The 20,207-nt window shown below is 38.7% G+C and overlaps 1 long non-coding RNA gene across 1 annotated transcript in view; it reads right to left on the bottom strand.

Moving 5' to 3' along the window:
• Positions 1–20,207, bottom strand: part of LOC119864965 — a 309,308-nt gene that overhangs the window by 108,415 nt on the left and 180,686 nt on the right. The gene's annotated exons all lie outside the window — the stretch shown is intronic.

Here is a 20,207-nt window from a genome sequence, read left to right as displayed (position 1 = left end):
TATACTTTTTAATATGGTAAAACAAAAGCTTAACAACTCTAAATGCCTAGACCAATGAAGCTAAGAACAGTTCTAGCTGGCATTTTAGCCTAGGTTGCCTAATGCCAACTCCAAGCTTTGTTGTCCTACACTAATCAAATTATTCCCTCTTCTCCTTCCCTTTAGCTAAACTTCTTTCCAGTAGCCCTTTATCTGACTGTGCCTCTGTATTTAGGAATATTCACCAGTGTGTTTATACAGAGTCAAATCCTGTGTGCACATGACATGGATTATGGGAGCCCTAAAAACTAAATTATGTCAAGGTGTCTTATCAGGCACCCAGGTGTTAAGACAACTCCAAACAGCCAGTTGAGACATTCACAACTACCCTATAATTTAACTTGAAATAACCGCAGGAGCCTGGGAATTACATAGGATATGCAAATAAAATTCCCATGATAAACCACACTGCCTTCCATTGTAATGGTTTCATTACTGATGATAATGGCAGTTGTATGTCTGTGAGCTCCAGTCAAACCTTCTAGTACCTTGTGGAAACATGTGGCTTCTGACTTGAGAGGAGACAGAACCCAAACTAGACCTACTATGTGAGATGTCTTTCCTTTTCCTTTCTCCTCCTTTGTGAACCTTGACAAAATTAAAATTTATGTCTGGGAGTCACAAGAATTGACCTTATCACTTTTGCCTTTGTTTAACTCTCCCTTTACCTATTTAGGTCTAATTAACATGTATAATTCATACTATGGGCAAAAATTTACAATAATTCCTAATGAAAGGTTTCAGTTTACTAGCTTATCAGAGATATTCTCTGGAGCAGACCTGGGTGCAGGATTCTATGTGGTGAGGGCTGTGAAGCACTATTTCAATTTTCCCAGCATGCATCTTCCCCTTGGTCCCACAGAGCTCTGCTAGAAGGTCACGGAAGGATGGGGACGTCAGCACACCTTATTAAACAAACAGGATTGCACACCAAATGGATTGGACTTTTATATTCAATTTTTTTGTCTGAATGCAGTATATTTGGAGGGGAAGAGCGAAGCTTACCTTCACTCTAACACATCATTGCTTCTTAGGCTGAGCAGTATCAGTATATCTCCCTCTACTGCTTGTATCCATGCTTATCATGGTGGCGTGCTGATGCTTACATAAATGGTAATGATGACCTCACATCTGTTGCAGGCCTTATAGTCTGGAGTGTATATTAAGAAATTAGGCTGGGCTAGGGATAAAGTGGATCTGATTTATAGAGTGTTGTAGACAGAGCACAGGCTTTGCATCTAGTACCTATGTGGAATTTGGCAAATTTCTCAACTTTTCTTGATATTAATTTGTGTATTTATTTATCAAATGGATATACTTCATGTACCCTTGGAAGTATTTCTCAGCATTAAATAAGGAATACAGGTAAAAAGCTTATACCTGGTATCTTATAGTTGCCCATTGTGCCATAATTCCCTTTCACTGGATAGAAGTATTGATGAGTTCTCCTTTATCTCTATCTTTTATTGTTCTTCCAATTTATATGTATCTATGCTCCTATGAGTGTTGCTAACCTATGGAAAATTCAGTCTAGGGCTTACTACATGTGCATTCTTTCAGCAAAGAGGCTGCCATGCTTAGGCAAGACTGCAACTAACCCAGGAGCTATGTTTACAGGAAACTCAAGAGTTTTGTTTGATGGGAACAAGCGGTAATGTGATCTTTCAGAGAAAAGCAATATTAATACAGGGAGATCCTGATATAACATGATGTGAAATTGCTAACATAATAAAGCTATATGACATTTCTGCCTCAGTATGAGTTCTGTCTGAGAGTCTACCTGCTAAGGAAAAGGATTCAGGTTAAATGAATGACTAGGGCTTTCCCTCCATCTCGGAGTGGTTGAGTTCCAAAGACGGCAATGTTCTCCACAATTACAGTTGCCTTATCAAATCCTGGCTCTACCCCTTATCAGTCAAGGGACTGAGCAACACAGGGGAAATATTACCCATAAACTCAGGATGTTGCATAACACACACATGACAAATGGTGTGGTATAGTAACGAGTGCAATTTCTGGGGCTTAACTGTCAAGGTTCAAATCCTAGCTCTGCTACTTAGAAGCCATGTGACTTGGGTCAAGTCATTTAACTTCCCTCAGCCTTAGTTTCCTCACCTGTAAACTTGGAAAGAATAATAGCACCAATATTTAAGGTTGCTCCGAAGTCCATAATATAAATTGCTTTGAAAAGAGCTTGGCACACTGCAAGTGTTTAATAAATATTGGCAATTAAATCCCAAGCATGTTAGACATCTGCTATCCCTATAATAAAATTTGGCTTGCCAAATTGGGCATAATTATTTTGGCATTAGCCAAATACGCATAATTGATCAATGTATTGAAAATCTGAAGAAATGCTATTCTTATTATAGCACTTAATTGTAGTTAGTTTTTCTGCACGTGCTTCTTTATCACACAATTGTGAATTCCTTGAGATTTTTTTTTTTTTAATGTATTCAGAGGGCTTGCCATCAGGTTTGGTATAGCAGATAGTCAATAAAATTTGATTAAAAGGTTGAGTAAAGAAATTGGCCAGGCAAATTATTGAATGAAGTAAAGAATGCCTGGAAGATTCTAACCATTTGCAATGTATTCAAACCCTCCCTCTTTCCTTATGTCTCCATGTTTGTGTGGCTTTCCGAGCTAATTCATTCTGTGTTGGTGGCTAATGATAAAAAGGGCTGTTATGAAAAGGAGCCTCCTCTTAAGCCCAGACACTCCCTTTCTCATTGCATTTGCTAGTGTTTATGTAAGCAAAAACAAAAAAAAAAAAAGGCATGCATTATATTTTTATGAGCCTTGCGATTTATTCTGTTTTGTTGTCAGACCTTTGGGAATGCATTCTATAAACTTTATTGAGACAAGATATCTAGAGACGTTTGCATATGTCTGAGCTCAGCACAATATTACTTTTTAATGCACTTTTGACTTTGCAGGCAGAGGATACAGTAAAAAATGTAAAACAGCAGTAGTTGGGGCTTTTTTATTACCTGCATTTTGCCTTCCTGGTTTGAAAACAAACAAGGGCCTCATTCAAATGAGATAAACTAATACGCATTAGTTTGGCACAGTTACAAATAAGGTATTTCTGTTGTTGAGTCAGAGATAGAGCTTGACTCCGTGACAACAGGTAACAGGCACAAGGTAGATAGTGTTCTTGTCAGCAGAGGTCAGTCCTAGCTACCTGTTCCATATATATTAGGAAAACAGCCATTTAGTGTCTGATACCAAGAAAGATGATTGCAAGTATAGAACTCACAGGTGCAGAGATGGAAGGAACTTAGTTCCATCTTGGGGAAGAAACAGAGTCTCAGGAAGGTTTAGACATGCTGGGTCACATGTTCAGTCTTGTGTCCTTATTACATAGTTTCAGAGAGGTGAAATCCAAGTGTGAAGCCTGAACCCTGGGGCCAGGACTAGGAGAGCAAAACAGGACAGCAAGGGAGTCAGGTCTGGTCAAGCACAAAGAAAATGCATTATGATGATGACACATCTGAGTAAAACCAACGTGAGGGTCAATGCCTGCATGTTAGTCCGTGGTCAAGCAAGATAGTCTGGGGTCTTCACAGGTGTCAATAAGGAAATAAGACCTGGAGCGGTGACACTGGGAGACAATAGGTGAGAAATAATTTGAGGCACAGGCATTGCTGGTGCCCAGGGCTGGCCCCATAAACTTGCCAGCTAGGAGAAGGCTGCTCAGAGACAGGTGCAACTACAGTCTGGATTCCAGCACTTGGCCTTCTGCCTCTGGTGTTTGGCTTCTCTCCTTAAATCAGACCGCCCAGTATGACATGAGAAGTTATTTTTGTCTTTGTTGGACATTACCCAAAGGTGTATGCACATGTATGCTACATGCAGGTTAATTGGACAAACTTGTCCAAACAAACTGATCCTTGGAAAAAGCATTTCAGAAAAGGTACAGCGAACTTTTCACTTTGAGACTGCTGATCACAGACAAATCCTGGACCTCAAAGAATCAAATGATCAATACTTTGGGCTCAGGTAGTTTTATGGCAAAATGAAGGGAACTGAGATATTAAAATGAGGGCCTTTTAGGAATTTCAAGTGAAAGAGAGAAAAAAAATCTTCAACAATAATTTTTATCTCTTCATGTGAAGAACTTTAAAGTTTGCAAATACTTTTTCCTTCTTCACAACAGCCTTTGATGAGAACAAGGGAGGTTAATTGACTTGCTTACAATTACGAAGCTGGTAAGTAGCACAGCTAGGCTGTGAACCCAGGTGCCCTGCACTAATTTGGAGACCTTTTCTTCCCATTGCATGGCTCCTGAGAACTTTTGTATTTATACTAATGGAGTATGGGCAAATCTTGTTCATAAAAATAAATAGATGTGATCTTCCCTTACATTAGATGCAGAAATGTGTACCTTCATTTGAAAATCATTATTCTCACAAATGTAGCAGAGTTACATGTGCTCTGTGGATATCAACTAGCTAGCACAGACTGCTGGGGGTGAAGGCAAATATCACAGGGATGAAAATAGCCTCGGTTTTAGAATTAGACCATTAAGATTAATGTTCAGTCTCTATGGAACTGTACATTTCAGAGTTAACAACAGGAAGCATTTCCTGACTTCCCTTTGCTTTCCTTCCCATCCCTGCCATGAATAGGTAAGGGGGTCCCTCTTTTCTGCTCATAAAGCGTCCTGTATTACCATATGATTGTCATATGACTTATCACAGTACCAGAAAGTGAGTTTATTTTTTTTTTCTTTTTTTTTTAGAAAGTGAGTTTCTTAAGGACAGGGGCTGGGGAGATTTGTTCTTGTATCACCAAGGACTAGCACGATGCTTAATGTATGGCAGTCTATTGGTCGGTGTTCTCCAAAGAAACAGAGCCCATCTCTCTTTCTCTGTATAGGGTGAGAGAGAGAGAGTAAGAAAGAGAGGGAAGGAAGGAGGAAGAAAGGAAGAAGGAAGGAAAGAAAGGAAGGAAGGGCTGAGAGAAGTATTAAGAATGGCTTATATGATTGTAGGGGCTGGAAAGGCCAAAATCGGCAGGGCAGGCTGGCAAGCTAGAAACCCAGGGAAGAGCTGATGTTGCAGTGTTGAGCCTGAAAATAGTCTGGAGACAGAATTCCTTCTTTCTCCAGAGAAGTATTTTTCTCTTAGAAGTTTCAACTGGTTGGACGTGGCCCACTCGCACTATGGATTGTAATCTGCTTTACTCAAAGCCTACTAATTTAAAGGTTTAAAACATCCAAAAAAATACCTTCACAGCAACATGCAGATTGGAGTGTGACTAAACATCTGGGCAACAGAGCCTAACAAAGTTGATATACAATATTTACCATCACCATAGACTGTCAATAAATATTGGTTTAACTGCCAGGTATCGTCTGTTTGCTTCTCAGTTCCATCCTTTCCTATGTTGTTGTCTGTCCTAGGAAGCTGTCCTGTATGTACTATGCTAACTAGGCTCTTGCGCCTTCTATCTTCATTGGGTTCAGCCAATGGAGAACCCCAAGAGGACAGTAGTGGGAGGAAAGAGAATGGGGTCAGAATGTTTATTTTTCTGTTGTTCCCACCGGATGCTCCTCTAGGATGGGCTGTGTGCCTTGGTCAAGGGTTACTGTACTTTTCAAGATAGGCTACTCTATATGTTTCTCTCTTTCAAGGGCCCAGTAACCTCTTCCCCCCACTGCCAAATCTTCCAGAAATAGGGTGGTATCAGCTTTCCTTCAGCTACCCCTGGGTTCTACACTGCCCTTTGCGGTCCTCCTATATTTTGTCTGTACTTTTAAAATGAGTCACCTTAAAATTAAACCCTCTTTGAATTTGTTACATTCACTTATTGATTGATTGATTACAGTATACATTCATTTATTGATTGATACAGTTGAGAGAATAAGTTTTTGTTCCTGACCTCTCTCCTCAGTTATGGTTTCCTAGTCTATAAAATGGAAATGAAATGCCTTAAAACACAGGGCTACTGGATGATTAAACCAAATAATATATGTACCATGCCTAGCACACGTGGCAAATGCCTCGCATAAAATAAACATGTAACAAGTGTTCCTTTATAAGAGTGGTAATAATAGTAATAAAAAAGGATAGCTGATTTGATAGGGTCACCGAACCTAATTACAAAGATACGGGATACAATGGAAGTGGACAGGCTTACCGAGAGCTTGAAATGCATCATTAGTTTATTCCTTCATTTATCAACATAAATGCTACCGATACTAAGTGCTGGGAACACCAGGGTAAACAAAACAGATTCTGTCCACCCTCTTTACCATCCCATTAGCTGGAGTCTCTGGCATCTTACCTTAACAATGGCAACACCCTCCTACCTCGTCTCCCTGCCTCCACTTTGCCTACTCCCACGCCCCATCTGTTCTCCATATACCATCATCTAAAAACACAAATTGGATCATGTCCCATGTTTAAGACTCCGTGGTGGCTTCTCAGTGCTTTTGGAATTGGGACTAAAATCTGAAGGCCCTGCCTGAGATGGTCCCTGCCCACCTCTGTACCCATCTTGAGACACTCTCAGTGACTTGCTGAAGTCCAGCCCCTGTGGTCTCACTTTGGTTCTTACGACCACCAAGTTCCTTCATCACCTGTCATTCCTTATGTTTGAGCACTTATTTTTCCCTAGCCCATTTACTTCCTGATTCTTCTAGCTGGTCAGGATCCCTGTCACAGCTGTGACACTACTTATTCCTCTTTGCTATGGAATTCTGGGCATTTATTGATGAATATGTTTCCCACACTAAAGAGCAAGTCTTATGATGGCAAGAACATGGACATTTTGTTCACCACCATATCTGCTATCACCACATAAGTGTTCAGTACCCAAGACGTGGTCCTGACCTCAATCAAATGCATTATTTTGTTCTAGTCGCCTGATACCTATAAGCAATGGGAAGAAGTGAGGATTTTGCTCTATTTCTAGCTTCTAAGTAGGAAGTACTATGAAATGTATAGAACCTAAGAGACAATTGAGGGGATGCTGAGGGGATATGACACCTAGAATTAGATCACATGAATTTAAACTCGGATTCTTATCTTTAAGGCTAAGTCAGCATAAGCAATTAACTTAACCTCTGAGAACCTCAGATTCTGTCCTTAAAATGAGAATAGTAATTACCACTTCACAACCTTCCTGGAGGATTGACTGACATAAAATAGTAAAAGCAGCCATTGCAGTGCCTGGCACAGAGTGGTTCAATAACTTTCATATTTTTACTTGTTATGATCACTAGTATTATCTTCCTTACCACAATAATCACCTTATTCTGTGAAATGAAGGGCCTGTAGAAATGTGTATAAAAATAAGTGGATGAGATTGTTATAAATGAGGCAACCACCCACTATCTATCTCAGTGAAATGTCAAAAGCAAAACATAAGAAGTTATATAGTATAGTTAGAAACCAGCTTTTCAGAAATTTTTCAGAGTCCTCCAGCATTAATCGAGGGAGTAAATTTAGAATTGGATATAGAGTCGATACCTCTTACAGTAGGAATGTATACAGTGGGAGTGAGGAGTCAGAGCCGGATGGAAAGGAGGCTGTGAAAGGAAGGAAGTTATGGGGGAGTCAGGCCTTGGAGGTGGAGGAGGATTCAGTGATGCCAAGCCCGTGGTGTGGCCCAGAGCAGGTGGTTAAAGCAGGGCCTGGGGCTACGGAAAATGTTGTATGCGTGTATATGAATATATGCATATATATTTTTGTTCTATGTATTCCCTCCAGAGCCAGTATTCCTACAAGGGAAAGCTGCCACCTAAAGGACTTCATTCTGGTGGTGACTACTTGGATTTGGTAAAGGCGTTCAGGAGAGGAAGCAGCAGCCCTGGGTCCACCTGGTAGAAGCCAGGAGATACTGGTCTCTGAGCCATTCATGCAGCTACAACAGTAATCATGCAATCAGTAAGGAATGGTTGAGTGGAGAAATGGGATGGTGCTCCAAGTGGGGTTTCTGCCATTAGACTGATGCTTTAGCACTCCTTACCATGATCATTCATCTGCAAATGAACAAAATCTATGTCCTCAATTATCAAAAATCATCCAAACACCCAAGTAGGTATCAACAATGTAAGGAAAACACGTGGTTAATTTTACATTCCAACATGCTGAGTTTTTAGGCTCCCATTCTCTTGACTTTGCCCTACCCAATGTAGGACCCACTGGTTTACATTGCTGTTCATGTGGTGCTGATAAACAGAAGGGCCTCCGGAGCCTGTCAGAGCAGGGATGAAGCCCAGGCCCACTTTTATTGAAGAGGCCACCTCCCTGGTCCGAGTATTGGCCAATCTTTCTGTTATATTGTATTTAGTCTTGCAGGTTGTCTCAAATCCTTAGTGGACTGAGACAGAGGAAAGCCATTAGTTATTATATGACCTTGGGTTATTCTCCAAAGTTGATCCCATCCTAGACCCAAACTATATTCTTAAAGGATGGCCAAATCTACCTAAGAAGTAAATGTTTAGAGATTTATCCTCAATTTGGCAAAGGGATGATGCCAAATTCCTCTGGATGGCCCTCCAGAGGAAGCAGTTAAGTGGCCCTGCAATTCTGTTGCCTGCCCCAGCCAGCCTGCCTTGCCCCATGGAGGAGCAGGCACAGCGAGGCGAAAACAGTTCATCCTTGCACTAGCCCACCTCTTTTCTCTCTTTTGTTATGTTCAGTGTGCTCTTTGCGATCAGAGAAGTTAGCTCTGAAGATACTGCAATCTGCAATATTTGGAAAAAAGATCAGATCATTGTTATTTATTGGAACAGCTCCTTTACATAAGTCTTCGTGATATAATCTGGATTTTGAAAGTTCTACTGCTTGCATTTCCACATCTATTCAAAAGAGCTTTTACCAGCCACTGGCCCTTCTGGAAAAAAAAAAAAAAGTCTTATATTAAAGTCTAACATCTTTATTGACACTCATGAGTGGCTTGGAAACATATAGTCAGTCTATATTTTCATTTCACTCTTTTTGGCCTTTTGCAAGCAAAAGTCTTAACCAAGAATTTAGCTGAGTACCATTTACATGGAAATGATCTACACCAATATTGATGCCTAGATCTGCCTCAGTGACCCACTTCTCTTCTGACCACAGCATCCTATTTCTTGGGAAAATGTTCCTTGTGCCTGCTGTTACTACATAGTCCTAGCGGGAACAGTGGAGCTCAGAACTCTGCCTCCTTGATACACGTGTGAGCATGTGATCCGAGTGGGCCAATCACAAACCTTTCCCAGGAATTTTTAACTTGGAAGTTAAGGACAAAGTCCCTTTGTACATGGTGGTCTAATCTGGTGAGATGGGAACAACAGGTGTTTTCTGCCTCTTCTTTGGCTGAGACGAAGCCCAGTTACAAAGGGATGAAGGGGTGGGAGATGGAGAGAGAGACTTGGTAGAGCTCCAGACCCTGGCTCCTTTCATATTGGAGGCCCCCCTACATCCCTGTTCTTCTTCCATTTCATGATAGAAGTCAATAAATTCCCTTTTCTATTCTAGTCTAAGTTTAATGTCTGCAACTTGCCATCAAAATCATCCTGAAATATTTCCCTCTATCACTCCTACCTCTTTTCAGGGGGCAGTTGGTGGGGTGGGATAGCATTTTTTAAAAGTCCATAGTGAAAGTTAAAAGATTACTCTAAAATCCTATGACAAATAAAGGTATAATTCTGGAGTGGAAAGACGTTTAAGGAAAAGAGAATGGACTTAAGAGCTGCCGTAACAAAATATCACAAACTGGATGGCTGGAAACAATAGACATTTGTTCTCTGAGTTCTAGAGGCCAAAAGTACGAAACCAAGTTGTCAGCATAGCAACAATTCCTCTCAAGACTCCAGGGAAAATTCCATCTTTATCTCTTTCAGCTTCTGGTGGCTCTTAGTGGCTTTTGGCTGATGACAACATAGCTCTAGTCTCTGCCTCTGTCTTTACATGACCTTTTTCCACCTGTGTCTTTTTCAGGTTTTGGTATGTTTTTTTTTCCCCCCTGACTCTTATAAAGAAGTTCTCATTGGATTTTGGGCTCACTCTTAATCCACCATAACTCCATTTCAATCTGTATTTTAATTACATCTTCAAATACTCTATTTCCAAATAAGGTCCCATTGGAAGATCCTAAGTAGACATGAATTTGGAGGGGACACTATTCAGTACATTCTAAGGTCCAAACTACATTAAGGTTGAAGTCTGGATCCTAAAATAAACCATTAAGTGTGTAACTCTAGATAAAATCATTTGAACTCTTTGAACCTCAGTTTCTTTTTCTATCAATGAATGCAATATTAACTATCTCTAAAGAATTTCTGTCAACATTAGAGGGAACATAGGAACCTTATCTTTCCTAGTACCTGACACATAATAGGTAGTTAAAAATTACGATTCTAAGACTTCTTCATTTTACTAATGATTGATATTAATTATATAAAAAGGAAGAATTAAATACATGTTTAAGTCCATTAAATAGAGGTAAAAGCAATCTACTATGGGATTTTCACTGAGGAGGATCAAGGAAAGCTTTGTGGAGGAGGTGGCATAATATTTAACTGGATCTTAAAAATGAGTAATTTCTTTAATTGGAGAAGCTACAGATATGCAATTAAAGTCAATTTAGGAGAAGGCCTCCGTAGAAAAGATTAAAGCAAAGTATAGCCCTCTAGTGGTTCAATTCACTGCTCAGGATTCCTCTAGGAGTGGACAGATATCATACACTTTAGACAAATCATCAGTTTGATAATTTGGGCTTTTATAAATATCAGTATGATTAATTTCAAGATGATAATCTGGGAAGCAGCTATTTTGTTTAAAAAAAGGTGGAGTTTTATATTTTGTAAACAAGTAGATACCAGATTGATGCTCTTCTTTTCTTTTCTTTTTTGAAGATCTTATTTATTAATTCATGAGAGACACAGAGAGAGGCAGAGACATAGGCACAGGGAGAAAGAAGCAAGCTCCGTGCAAGGAGCTGATGTGGGACTCGATCCCAGATCCTGAGATCACGCCCCGAGCCAAAGGCAGACACTCAACCACTGAGCCACCCAGGCATCCTAAGATTGATCTTTTTCCATGAATACTGAGAAACCACAATTCTGACACTAACACCTTTAGAAATTATGCTGTAATTTACATGTTATTCATCTCTTTCCCAACTAGGTGGTAAATTCCCTGAAGACAGGGGTTGTGGCTGCCCATCACAGTGACCCCAGTGCTGGGGCATAAAAGGCTCTCACACCGTATTTGCTGAATGAGTAAATGATATTGTATCACATATTGTATTCTATATGAAAATCAATCAATATGCAGGCAATCCTGAGATATGTGCCATCATTTTTTTTTTTTGCTATAACTTTGCTAATGAGAGTTGAGAGGCCCAAAAGTCAAAGTAAATTAAGATGAAATACGGACAATGGATCTTTCTGTTTTCACCTTTGTGCCCTCTCCTCCCAAGTCTGTTATGTATATAGTAGTCAAAGTGAGCCCTTTAAAATGTTAGTCAGACCTTCTAGCTCTCCTGCTTATGTTCTCCACAGCTGTCTGGCAGATTAAAGAAGACTAAATTCTTGCCACACCTCTCTTTAAAAGATGGAGTCCAATTCTACTTCTCCTCCCACTAAATCTTTGCTGGCCTCAGTAACTTACTTGACCAATGGAATATAGTTTAAGTAACATTCTGGGCATTAACTCTAAATTATTTTTCTTCACACTGTCCCTACCAATACTTAATGTATTTGTTTATCATCTAGTTCCAGAATATATCATAAGCTTCATGAAGATACAGACTTTGACTCTTCATGGCTTTACTCTCAATGCCTAGAACAGTTTCTGGTATACAGTGGGCATTCAGTAAATACATGTGGAATGAATCAATCGAATGAGCCTTTCGAATTTCGATTGTCAACACTACACTGGTGACAAAGTGGTTCTCTAAAAATGTTCCCTTTCCTTGGCAGGAGATAGGCTGACCGACTTAATTGTTATTTCCTCAACTTGAATTTCTGTGATTTAACTTAATCTTCCATCCTTGCCCTTCAAACCTATGTGCTCTTGATTTAATCAGCAGGATCAGAACTATTGCACTTCCCATTGCCCTTCAGCCACTAACAGAAGAATGATTGACAGTTAATCATGTCTGAAGGGGATCTCTTCCTCTCTTTTGCCTTTCTCCACATTAGGGTTGAACTAGGTTACTCACTTGAATAAAATAACCCACATTAATACATACTTTAAATCTTATTTCTCATAGTCTCCATTAATGTGTCTTTGCTTCTCTCAGTTTTAAACCAAGTGGCAGCACTCAGACAACTTTATAAAGAAAAAAGAGATGTGATAGAAAAAAAAAAAGAAGCAAATTGACATTGATTGAATATCTACTATCATTGGGCCCTGTACTTTATAAAATATCTAGCTCTTCTTTCTGGTCTTGGAGCACTGGGGACATTTCTGAAATTTAAATTTCTAGCATTTGCATGTCACACAGAATTGTAGACATGGGCCAACAGGTGTTGTTGTCAACATCAAACAGAAATTATTATCGATTTTCCAATGTTAGTGCAAAAATATATGATATACTTTTTTTCCCCTTCATATGTAAGCCAGGTAGCCTGGGTGTTTTATATTTGCAACAAATCCATTAGCTCCTTAGGGTGCAAACTCCATGAAGGCAGGAGACGTCACTTAGTCCATACTTTATCCCCTGTGCCAAGAACTGTACTAGCTCTGCAGTGAGTACCCAGTTGTTGTTGAATGAACATGGTTAATAATTTATTGGAGGGTCTGCCTATCATTGCTGGTTGAATACAAACATTCAAACCACTCTACACAGCCTGTTTCTCCTTATCATAAAAGAAACCTTTTCCTCAATACCCTGAGATGTATACCCTTAATGATTAAACTCTACATGGCCTCATTTATCCAGACATTATGTGAATACTTCTCTGTCCACTTCAAAGTTTGTTCTTAATGTTCACAAATGTCACTGCTAAATATGCTTATTTCTCTTCTTCTGGACCATTAAATACAATGATCACCTTCCAGAGACTGTCAAAGGCTAATGAAGAGAAAATAACTAGGTCAGCCAGTCAAAGAGGATTGCCGTATTCCTTTTGTTTCGTTTTCTCAAGCTCTTAATTTTCTGCTACAATATGATCTTCTGGTTTGATTTTACATGATCTTCTCCAATTTGGCACCACTCTTCCCTCATGCATACACATGCACACTCACAAGCAAATATCACTGGATTCTCAGCTCTCCATTCTTTCTTGCTACTAGTAAGATATGCAGCTCCTTTAAAGAGACTGTCTCTTCATTAATTTACTTAGGAATATTTGTTGAGCAACTATTGTTGGTCAGACACTCTTATAGGTATTGCAACAAGGGTGAGCCTTGGGCTTTGTCCCTCAGAAGTCTAACTGTTGGAGTCAGCCTACTTATTATGCCACAAACGAACAGCCAGGATTTCCTACAGGAGGAAGTGACTAAATAATGATAATCCTCAAAGGTACAAAGATTTTAATGAAATTTCTGTGTGTGTGTGTGTGTGTGTGTGTGTGTGTGTGTTTTCAAGTGAAGCAGTAATAGGCTGGAGCAAATATTCAAATCATGCACTATTTTTTAAGAACAAATAGTGTTAACATATAAATAGGTCATACATTATAAATGATTACTTTTAGATAATATAAAGAAAAAAGAAACCCATGGAAAACAATAGCAAATGTCCACAGTATGTTTGCTCAAGAAATTCTCCATTGTTAAGAGGATGAGTGTTTTTAAATTTATAGATCACATTTTGTTTAGATATTCTCAAACATTAGCTTTGGCTCTCTTTTTGGTTAACATGTGAGGTGAAAGAGGCATGTCTTAAAGGCATATAACCACTAATGACTCAACAACTATTTATTTAGCACCTACTTGGTTGTTGGTTGTTCTAGGTAGTAATATAGGCTAATGGAATGAAATAGGATTATCCTGGAGATGTTCATGCACAAAGAACAGCAAACAGAAATATACAGGAAGTGACATGGTGCTGCATGCTTGGGGCTGTTTTTTGGCTAGGACCTTAACCAAGAAGTTGTTCTTCCCACAATACATGTAACTTGCTCCCTGCATTGGGAAATTCAGGAGAAGTGGGCAAAGATAGTAAAAGGGCACAAATTATTCAGAGCAGGAAAAGAGTATTGTAGTGGTGGGTAAAGAAGTGGAAGAGCCTTTTGCTAGTCATGAATAATTAGCATCAGACATTTAGAGAATCTTAAAGAGACAAATCTTCACATACATAAATTTATAAAGATTTATAATAGAAGTCAATATGAGCAATCACATCAACAGAGGCTGAAAATAAACTGCTAAATGGCAAGGCAACATGATGGCATAGATGTTCAAAGTATCACATTCTCTGGCTACTTTCTGAATATTTAGATCACATTCTCAAATATAACCACTCTGAAATTCTTCAACTTCTCTGAGACCTTTACTCTTTGCTGTAGTTTTCTAAACTATCCAAAACCCTCTTCATGTCCTTTCCCTCCTTAAACAGCTCTGATTCCTTCACTCATTAACACAGACTTGAGTTTTCTTTTCTTTCTTTCTTCTTTTTTTATTGTGACCCTTTTTTTTTTATTTATTGTGACCTTTTCTTTCTTGTTTAAATTTCCTGATATACTGTCTTCTACGTCTCCTTAGGTCACCTGCTTAAGGAATAGACTAAAATGGTTGCCAGAGTATTTACTCCATTCTATTTTCAGTGAGAATGAGGACTAGGCCTTCTTCTCTATATCTCTCCCTAAATAATTTCATTTGGCCCCATGATCTTAAGTATCATCTATCATTGTATGGATCTCAAATCTATAACTATATCCCAGATCTTTTTCACTTCCAGGCTTATATATCCAAGGCCTCTGACCTTCTTCATTTATATAGCTAGTAGTTACTTAAAACTCAAAATGTTTGAAAAAATATTTAAAACATCAAAATCACAACAAGATACCAACTCACACCAATCAGAGTGGCTAAAATTAACAAGTCAGGAAATAACAAATGTTGGTGAGGATGCAGAAAAAGGGGAACTCTCATATGCTGCTGGTAGGAATGCAAGGTGGTACAGCCACTCTGGAAAACAGCATGGAGATTCCTCGAAAAGTTGAAAATAGAGCTACTCTAGGACACAGCAATTGCACCACTAGGGATTTAGCCAAAAGATACAAATGTAATGATCTGAAGGGGCACCTGTACCCCAGTGTTTATAGCAACAATGTCCACAATAGTCAAACATGGAAAGAGCGTAGATGTCCATCAACAGATGAATGGATAAAGAAGATGTTGTCTATATATACAGTGGAATACTATTCAGCCATCAAAAATGAAATCTTACCATATACAATGATGTGGATGGAACTAGAGGGTATTTTTTTAAGATTTTATTTTTATTTATTTATTCATGAGAGACAGAGAGATAGATAGAGATAGAGATAGAGATAGAGATAGAGATAGAGATAGAGATAGAGAGAGAGAGAGAAAGAGAGAAAGAGGAAGAAGCGGCTCCATGCGGGGAGCCCGAGGCGGGACTCAATTCCAGGTCTCCAGGATCAGACCCTGGCCTGAAGGCGATGCTAAATCACTGAGCCACCCTGGCTAGAGGGTATTATGCTAAGCAAAATAAGTCAATCAGAGAAAGACAATTATCATATGACCTCATTCATATGTGGAATTTAAGAAACAAAACAGAAGAGCATAGATAAAGGGATGGAAAAATAAAATAAGATGAAATCAGAGAAGGACACAAACCATAAGAGACTCTTAACCATAGGAAACAAACTGAGGGTCACTGGAGGGGAGGTAGGTGAGGGGATGGGGTAACTGGATGAGGGCATTAAGGAGGACACATGATGTGATGAGCATCGAGTGTTATATTCAACTGATGAATCACTGACCTCTACCTCTGAAGCTAATAATAAACTATATTAATTAAACTTAAATAAAATAAAAAAGAAAAAGTGTTCGAAATAGAGCTTTGACTCCCTCATATAAGATTATTGTTCCTTCAGTCCCTCCTGATAGGTAACATTGCCCATTCCCTAGGTTGTTCAAGCTAAAAACCACACAGTAACTATAGTTATTATCTTCCCTTCCTCTACCTTCTCTTGCTCCATATTTGGTCTGATGTCAAGTCCTATTGTCTCTGAAACAAATTCCAAGTGCATTCACTTCTCTTTATCTTCCATAGCCACTACTCTAGCCCACACTGTCTTCATCTCTTACCTGTGTTATTTCAAGAACTTTCTAACTTGTTTCCCTATTCCCACTCTTGCTCTCCTTTCATCCACTATGTCCCCAGTAGCTCATTTGTTTATGTTATTATAATGTGGCTAATATTTTTAAAACATAGTTTATATCTTATCACTGTTTTACATAAAATCCTTCTATGGCTTTTCTATTGACCCTTAAAATCTAAACTCTACAGCATGATTTGAAGACCAACATGAGCTGCCATCTGTGAACTACCTACTGTGGTCCACTCTTCCTGTTGCTCACTTATGGTCCAAATACACTGGCCTCCTTTCCTTCCATTAACTCATTCAGCATATGACTGAACAGCTCCCAAGGCCACTCTTTTTCAGCAGTGAACTAAAAATGTCCCTGTTCACAGGAGTTTACATTTTAGGGAACAGACAGTATTTACTCTGGCATGGAAGGATGGCATAACTGTTATAAATTAACCGTAAAACAAAAAAATAAAATAACAAGTGATTGAGGCTACTATAATTAGGTGGAGTGGTACAGAGCAGAGAACTGAAGAAAGAAAAGGTATGAGTCAAGAGAACTCTTATAGACTACTAATCAAGGCATAGGAAACAGAAAAGGTGAACATTTTGAAATGAGAACGTGCTTGTATTTTGAAGAACAACAAAAAAGTTCAGTGCAGCTGGAATAGAGTGAATGATAGAGAGAGGTATCAATGTTCCATGTCATGTTTTTCTTTGTAAGGACTTGAGCTTTCATAGTAAGTGAGGTAAAGAGCCTCTAAAAGATGTTGCACAGAGGAGCATCTGACTCAATCTGATCCCTGGGAGATGAGTAAGTTCAGATAAGAACTTCAGTTCAAGTGAGAAATTGTGATGACTTGGATGAGAGAGGAAGAAGTAGATGTGGAGAGAAATAACAGATTTGAAAATATGTTCTGAAAGTAGTACTGACATAATTTACTAATGGGTTGGATATGGAATGTGGGAAAAAGAGAGAGGAGTCAAGAATGATTACAAGTTATTACACTGGCCAACTAGATGAATGAGTGGTGATAAGCTATGGAGTCCACAGAGTCCTAGGTCCTAATATTAGTCCATAAACAAATAACGTATTCAACAAATAGTTATTGAGTGCCTATTGTATATGCCAAGTATAGTGCTGGGCATTGAGTGTACTAAGGTGACCTAAATTCTGATCCTACCCCTAAAGTATTCACAATAGAACATGAGACACATGCACACAATGAATGTAAAGCTTCCATACATTCATCAACTGAACAGGATTCAAAGGACACACAGTAGTAAATACTCCAAACTCAGGTAGAAATCCTGGAGTTATTTCCAACCTTTCTCATCAAATCTTTCTGTGTACTGTGGCAGTTTGCAATTTCATCTCTTTTAATTTTCTATTATAGCTACAAATCAGAAATATCATTATTTGGTGACCACGTAAATGGTATATCATTTCTCATTTAAACATAATTTACCACTCCAATGTGAGTTCAGTGTGTTTATCAGGAAGAGGAAACTGCAGGCTAAGAATACATTGATCTAAATATCTAACTCAGTTGCTAACAGGAACACAAATAGATTCATAAGTAATGAGATGATTGACCTTACGCCACTAACAGTAAATACTTTCAACTAGAGATTTCCCTGTAATTGTTGTAATTAAGGATACCTTTCCGGATCTATACTTTTTGGGTGTGTGGAAGTCACAAATGTGCCATGAACCCAGATCAATGGCCATTTGCCAAGCTCCATCAACACACCCTTTCTGGGCTTCTTGTTCCAATCACAGCAGATATGGCCAAATTCTAAAAAAAGGGAACATTCTGTGGTTTTGAAATATGAGTGGATATAAAAGACAGCAGGTGGCTAAAATTGGATGGAATGTTCAAATTTTAATTAAACTATCAATGCAATTGCTAATGATAGGAATATCAACAGTTTGTTCAAGGAATAAAGACTAAAGCCAGTGAGAAAGTAGAATAAATTAACAGATATTCGAGACTATGTTAGATAACTCACTTAGAGTCTTAAAAACTTAAACATAACTCAGTCATCTTCCTCTTGTGTGATTCTTTCCCCTTCTCTTAGGTATGGTTACATGCCCCTTTGGGATGCTCTCACAACTCTCTGCACATAGCTCCATTTTATAGTCTCCTCTTGACAATGGATATTGCATGAATGGAAGAGCAGTCCTGAGTCTTCATGGAAACTTAATACTTGGAGGCTGTAAGCCAATTTCAAGGTTCTCAGATAATCCTTTCAGCTAAGTGATTATTAAAAAGATAGAGTAATAGTATTTTTTTAGGAGCCTCTGCTGTATCAGACATGTTTAGGGCTATAAATGCATTACCATATGTAATCTACATAAAGATTTCCAAGGTAGGTATTATCACTTAAAAAAAATAGAAAACTCAGTATCAGAAATGTGAAGACCTTGTCCAAGGTCACATAGTCAAAATATAGAATCACTAGGATCCAAACTTAGGCTTACAAGTATTTAAAAACATTCAACATTGGTCTCAAGGTCCTTGAGGCCAGAAAATAAATTAGTGTAAAACTTGTCATTAGGTTTCTCCAGGGGTGGCTATATATAGTCTTAGAAACAGAGTCACTGATAAAATACTTCTCTTTAGCCTACACAAGTGTTTCTCAAATTTGGCATTGCTGACATATGGGGTTGGGTAGTTCTTCATCGCTGGGGACTTTCCTGTGCATTGTTGGATATTTAGCATCATCACTGGCTACTACTTATTGAATGCCAGTAGCACCTCCTGAATTGTAACAGCCTAAAATATCTTCAGATATTGCTCAATATCTCTTGCCCCATAGAACCACTTGTCCACACACAGAATAATTCTGTCTTATGCTTCTTACAAGGACAGTGTGTGTGTGTGTGTGTGTGTGTGTGTGTGTGTGTGTGTGTGTATGAGAGAGACTGAATTTATTACAGGACTCCCTCCAGCTTAACTATAATGAACTCCACCTGCAAGTGAAGTGAGAAAAAAAAGAAGGGACTTAATGAGTTGCTAAAATGTTCTAAAGTTAATATTTAACTCAAATGGGATCAGCACTTTCTTGGAACAAAATGTGTAACTGAAAGACAAAAACAGAAGTCTTTGTAAAGGCGCTTTTCTGCTGCATGAATCAGACCCTAGAGTCCCACTCCACTAAACTTTACAGCACACATTTTCTTAATGGCAACTAGGGAAACTAGATACTAATACTACCCACCCACAACTCCCCCCATACACAAAATTCCTGATCTTTTAACAATGCAGAAAGGAGCCATTGTGTATCTCACACCAGTGTAAATTGCACCATAAATATTCATTAAAACACAAGTCTGGAGACGCATGCTACTTTTACAGATGATGAGGCAGAAAGCAGTCAGAGGGACTACTTAGATGAGGTCAGAGGGAGCACACTGTGCTAAGAAGTAGAGCTGAATCTCCTGCAGTGACTTCAGGGATTGAAGGTGTGGGCATAAGGAGCTGTATTTATTGAGCTTCTCTATGTGAGACGTGCAGGTAGTAGGTACTCAAGAAACTATAATCACAGTCCTGCTGCATTTAAAGAAACCACAGTAGTCACTGATTAATTATTGGCACCGACCATACAAACCAGTCTACATAAAACAAACAAACAAAAAGCACATTTAGTCCTTGTCTATCTACACATGCAATGTTTTTTGGCTTATTACATGCTTTGTCTCATTTATGATTATCATAACCCCAAAAGTCAGTATAATATTTCTTATTTTACGGATGAGAAAGGCAAGGCAGAGTGACTTGCCCAAGGCCATAAAACTAATAAAAAGGGGCCAAAATTTGAATGTAGGTCTGTGAACTCCTAAGTCAATGTTCTATTAGTTCCATTACAATATAGAGAATGTAAAATGTAATATACTTTATAGTAGTTCACATTAGCTTTATTGATGTTCAAAATAATT

The sequence above is a fragment of the Canis lupus genome, chromosome 21, assembly GCF_011100685.1.
Source record: "Canis lupus familiaris isolate Mischka breed German Shepherd chromosome 21, alternate assembly UU_Cfam_GSD_1.0, whole genome shotgun sequence".
Lineage (NCBI taxonomy): Eukaryota > Metazoa > Chordata > Mammalia > Carnivora > Canidae > Canis > Canis lupus.
Note: the sequence above shows the minus strand (reverse complement) of the source record. Positions and strands in the feature narration are given on the sequence as shown.